Consider the following 6,000-nt stretch of genomic DNA (forward strand, 5'->3'; position numbering starts at 1 on the left):
AAGGCTATCATGGCTTACAGAGGGATCTGGATCAGCTGGAAAAATGGGATGAAAGTGGCAGATGGAATTTAATGCAGACAAGTGTGTGGTTTTGCACTTTGGTAGGACCAAAAGGGGTAGGTCATACATAGTGAGCGGTAGAGCACTGAGGTGTGTGGTTGAACGAAGCGATCTGAGAATACAGGTCCATAATTCATCGAAAAAATTGTCACAGGTAGATAGGGGCGTAAAGCAAGCTTTTGGAATATTGGCTTTCAGAAATGACTATATACTTTATGCTTTACTTTATACTTTATTGTTGCCAAACAATTGATACTAGAACGTACAATCATCACAGCGATATTTGATTCTGCGCTTCCCACTTCCTGGATTACAAATCGATAATAAATATTAAAAATTTAAATTATAACTCATAAATAGAAAATAGAAAAATATTGAGTACAGAAGATGAGATGACATGTTTAAGTTGTATAAAACGTTGTTGAGGCCTAATATGGGGTATTGGGTGCAGCTTTGGTGTCCTACCTACAGGAAAGATGTAAACAAGGTTGAAAGAGTGCAGAGAAAATTCACAAAGATGTTGCCGGGTCCGAAGGACCTGAGTTATAAGGAAAGAGGGAATAGGTTCGTACTGTATTCTTTAGAACGTAGAAGACTGAGAGATTTGATAGAGTTGAATAGATAAATAGTTAGATGGATAGATAGACAGACAGACAGATAGATAGATAGATAAATATATAGATAGATAGATAGATAGGTAGATAGGTAGATAGATATATTCATAAATTAATAAGCAAACAAACAGACAAATAAGTAAATAAATAGGCAGAGAAACTTGGTTCTCATTCAATGCAGGCCACTGAAGAGAAATATATAATTACACTAAGTGGAAAATGGGAATTTGTCCTTCATAGCAACACATTCAAAATGCTTCAAGAAAGCATCTATGGTATGCAATGAAGAGTCGACATTTTGTGCCAGGACCCATCATCAAGAATCATTGAAGTCATTTTCTTCATATAGAGAAAGCACAATTTCTTGCAACAGTGTTGTAGGTCATTGTAGGGACCAGACCAGCATTATTCTGTGAGCTTCTCATTGTTTTATGAAATGAAATACATGCATATCACGGAGAGAGAGCCGCAAAGGTTCAGCCAAACGATTCCTTAGGCGATGTCACTGCTGCAGGAAGACGGGTCATTTTGATCGGGTCTGTATTCAGAAGTGCTTCAAAAGACAGTTGCACACTAACTAAAACTTTGGAAAATTCTGACAGGGCTAGTTATATTGAACAAGATCAGAATGTTTCCCTGGGCTGGGCTAGGTTGCGAAGAATGAGCAGTCGTATACTTAGGTTTCAGGGCAGAAGGTTTTAGACTGAGACGAGGACTCATATTTTCCCTCAGAAGACGGTTAAGTTGTGGAATGAACTAACATGGAAGACCAAGTCGGTGAATATTTTTAAGAAGCCAATAGACATATCTCCATGTGCATGAACCTCAAGAGGCATGGGAAGTGAGCAGGAGATGATGATATTATAATACAGAAATAGGAAAGGCTGAAAGGCCCATTTCCGTTCATTTATTCTGACTTCCCATGTTTCCCTTATGAAAATGTTTGCATTTATTGTCTATCCTTAACTGTCTTTTCATTGTACGGAATAAGTTTAAGAACCATTATGCCTGCTGTCCTCGACTTTATCTTTCAGAAAACTTGCAAATCATCAGTTACTAAGGGTGTCAGGAGACGAAGAAAGCTGCTCTTTAGAATCTTCCGGTATGCACAGGCTCTCTGAGAGAAGTTCATTTTAAAACTCAATTTGATTGCAGAAAGACAGCTACATTTCTAAGAGAAATGTCATTTCAAGAGATATATATTTTAACAGTAAATACACGTAATTATCGAGTTTGCAATGAGATGCAGATATGTGGAAACCTATAGCGGGAGACGAAGAGAAGAGGTCTATGTAATTTTTGTCCAGTTAACAAACGAGAATATCACCACGATGTGCAGATGAATTGATTTGTATACAGGTGCATGGGTGGCAATGATGAATCAATGTTTGTTTACCGTCCCTGTTGATTAACTGGGATAGGCTTGGTATCACTTTGAAAGTGCCGAAATCTCAGTGTGTACTGATTCCTGACCCATTGCGGGAGACTTTGGATCAAATCAGATCACAATAATAGCCATCCATACGATTGCTGCGTTTGTATTCCTTGTCACACTCTTGCAGGGAAAGAAAAACCCTCTGCGTCTCCCTTCAGAGATATCTGTAATTAATACACTCTGGTATCTCCTGCACCACCAAGTAGGGTGAAAATAATCTGATTTATTTCCTAGGATAACATGATTTTATTACTCTTGACATCTGAACCTTGACTGTGGTACGATCAGCACAAGAAAAAAAGAACTCATGGGTCACACATTGCATTTCTGTGTTAGGTATCTTGATACCTGACTGGTAACCATGAATAGAGGAATTTAGTATGTGCAAAGTGGCGGTGGTGATTGCTGCATGGATTGTGCTTCGAACGAGTAATTCCATACCACAACGAGCTCAGAACATCAGCGAAAGGCCTCATGCATATGAAAATACTGCACATTTTCCCACACAAACAGGAGAAATTCTTCCTTGTTTCTCCTGTTAACAACTTAACCTGGAAAAGTCTAGCTGTTCGTATTATAAGCAGACACTGAGAATAATTGCCCATTCATCTCGCAGATGAGCTTCAGTCCAGTGGAACGCTACGATGCCCTTATCGCAGAACAGAAGTCTCCACAGCCTCACTGAAGTGGAGCAGAAGACCGAGCTCTAAGATACCATAAATGGTTTCATTTAGTATAGGCAACTGTTCAAAATCTCCATGAAAAGTATCCTCTCTTAGTCATCGCCACCCCATGGAGAAGCGTCTCTGATAAGAATCGATCAGTTTGGAAAATGCAGTCAGCCGGAGTGAAGCCAGTGATCATCTTCGAAATGACAGTCCACTTGGCCACCTGAGAAAAAAGGATGCTTGAAAATCAGGACTTGGTCAGACAGAGTCTCTGACAACTGTGATCCTGTGATCTTACAGAGCAGATATAAACCATGAAGGAGTAGATAATATGGGATAATATAACTCTCGGTAGCCTCTTAAAATCCTGACCAGTGGATTCTTCATACAAGGTTGTGATGCTCTCCACCTACATCAATAGAAATTCTTAGGAGTCTTTAGTGATATATCTTATCTCTTCAAACTCCTAAAGCAGAGGAACCGTTGTCGTGGCTTCCTCGTGACTACATCAGTCTGTTGCACCTCAAATATTTTCCCTGAGATGTTGACGCCAGCAACTTAAAAATGTTCGCCCTTTCCACCGGTGACCTCTCAATAAAGTCAGGTGTATGCTCTCCCGACTTCCTCTATCTGAAGTCCACAATTAATTCCTTAATCTTGCGGACTTTAAATGCGAGGTTGCTGTTGCCACACCACTCAGCCAAGTGCTCTATCTCACTCCTATATGCCTCCTCCTCGCTACATAAAATTCTACCAACGACAGTGGTGTCACCGGTGACTTTATAAACGGTGCTTGAGCTGTGCTTGGCTACACTGTCACGAGTGTAGAGTGTAGAGCAGTAGACTAAGCAGACATTCTTGAGTTTACCTGGTTCACTATCATAATAATAATAATAAGATCTGTACTGACTGCGCTCGCCGGCTGCAGTGGAAGGTACAGGTTTTGTAGCTTGGTGATTAGTTCAGAGGTGGAGGATAATGTTTTTAAACGCCAAGCTGCAACTGATAAATATGAGTCTGGTGTGTGTTGTCCTGGTGTTCCAAAGCAGACTGGAAAGCTAGTGTGATCGTGTCAAGAGATTTCAATACACACTCAGGCAATTCGATGTGTTCTTCTGTTATAATAATCTCTGCGTCTATGATTTTCAAATCACCACAACGCTTTTCTTTTTCGAACAACTGCTCAGTTCCACGTCCATTGGTCTGTGCCACCTCTGCCAAAAGTCTGTCAATTCTTTTTACCAATGTCATCCTCCACAAATCTACATGTCCTCAATCTCCAGTTTTCCGAGGTAATGCATCAGCAGAAAACAAGGGGTGGATACCTTGGAGGGTGTACACGGGTCTGAAGACCCACAGTCAACGATTCAGAAAAAGCTTCTTCCCCTCCGCCCTCAGATTTCTGAAGGGTTCATGAATTCTAAATTCTTATCTTGTCGATAACTGTGTCATACCACAAATTCACCAGTCAACGATTACCTTTTGCTTTCTTCTACTAAACCCTATTTGTCTCAGATTTTCCACCGTTACTTGTTTTTACCATTTTTCCAGCTTGTCATTTGGTATCACGGTAGTCTGCATCAACTGCGCTTCCCTCGCCCAAATCGTATTCCCACCTCTTTATCAAAAAGCAGCATTTACTAGATGGCGATCCTCCTTTCAGAAATGCACTCTGACTTTCGCTAATAATCTGTGACCTTGTCCCTGGGGCCATGATCCAAAAATACCGATGATAGACAGTAACGTTGAATGATCAAGATTGTAATGAATCCGTCTAACCATTGCTCCCTACCCCCGCCCCCCAACAACCAGCTTAAACGAGGATACAAAGTCAACATATCTTCAGCCCTCCGATGCCCTTATTGCTATTAAAATCAATAAAGTGTCACTAAGTCGTCAAATTCTCCATTTAGTTTTTTGTAGCATGGGACACTTCAACCGCGATGCTAAGGCTTACGCTCTTACAAAGTGCTCACCTGTTAATATTTCCCTCACCATCCAGGCCATGCTCTCTTTTTGCAAATGCCATTGTTCAGGAAATACATAATTTCCACACTGCCAGGTTCAGGAGTAATGACACCCTACAGCCACCAGGATCCTTAACCGGTGTGGATAACTTCACGTACTTCCACCCTGATCTGATTCCACTGCCTATTGACTGACTTTCAAGTCTCTACTGCTCACGTTCTCAGTACTGTTCATCTACTTACGTCTATTTTCTATTTACATATTTTGTCTTCTTTTGCACCGTGCTTTTGTCCGTCTTTGTTTATGTATGGTTCTCGAAGTGGTTCGAGAATGCATTTATTCATGAATAAGGGAAGTGTGGCTCGCTAATAGTGCGGTCGCCATTCTTCCAAAAAGCAACAGTCATAGCCTTTTGAAACATACTCACAGAAAATCCATTACATCAGCCAAAGTTTAAAAAAATCAGTGCTATGTAAATTATTGCATTTCACAAAATGCTAGAGACCGTCTGTTTTGTCCTACAGCTTGCTATTTCTACAATTCACAGAGATACGTTGTTACTCATCCTTGAAACTAAGATAGATTATTGCAAGCATACTGAGAACCCAAGGCCGAATGGTGGATAGTTACAGGGAGTTCAGTAAATCTTTAGATCCATTAAATTCATTAAAATGCAAAGGTATAATTTCCCATGACTGTGTGACTAGGCATAGCTTAACTACCATTTATAAATTTGCTGATGATACAACCATTGTTTGTAGAATCTCAGATGGAGACGAGAGGGCGTACAGCAACGAGATATGTCAACTAGTGGAGTGGTGTTACAGCAACAACCTGGCACTCAAGGTCAACATGACGAAAGAGCTGGTTGTGGACTTCAGGAAGGGTAAGACAAGGAACACATACCAATCCCCAGAGGGATCGGAAGTGGAGAGAGTGAGCAGTTTCAAGATCCTGGGTGTCAAGATGTCTGAGGATCTAACCTGGTCCCAACCTATCGATGCAGATATAAAGAAGGCAAGACAGTGGCGAAACTTCATCAGGAGCCGAAGAGGTTTGGTATGTCAACAAAAACACTCAAAACTTGTATAGATGTACCGTGAGCAGCATTCTGACAGGCTCCATCACTGTCTGGTATGGGGCGGCTACTGCACAGGACCGAAAGAAACTGCAGAGGGTGGTCAATCTAGTCGGCTCCGTCTCAGGTACTCTCAGCGGGTACATGGCACACTTCCTGAGCCTCTTGAGGCGCTGC

The sequence above is a fragment of the Mobula hypostoma genome, chromosome 10 (assembly GCF_963921235.1).
Source record: "Mobula hypostoma chromosome 10, sMobHyp1.1, whole genome shotgun sequence".
Taxonomy (NCBI): domain Eukaryota; kingdom Metazoa; phylum Chordata; class Chondrichthyes; order Myliobatiformes; family Myliobatidae; genus Mobula; species Mobula hypostoma.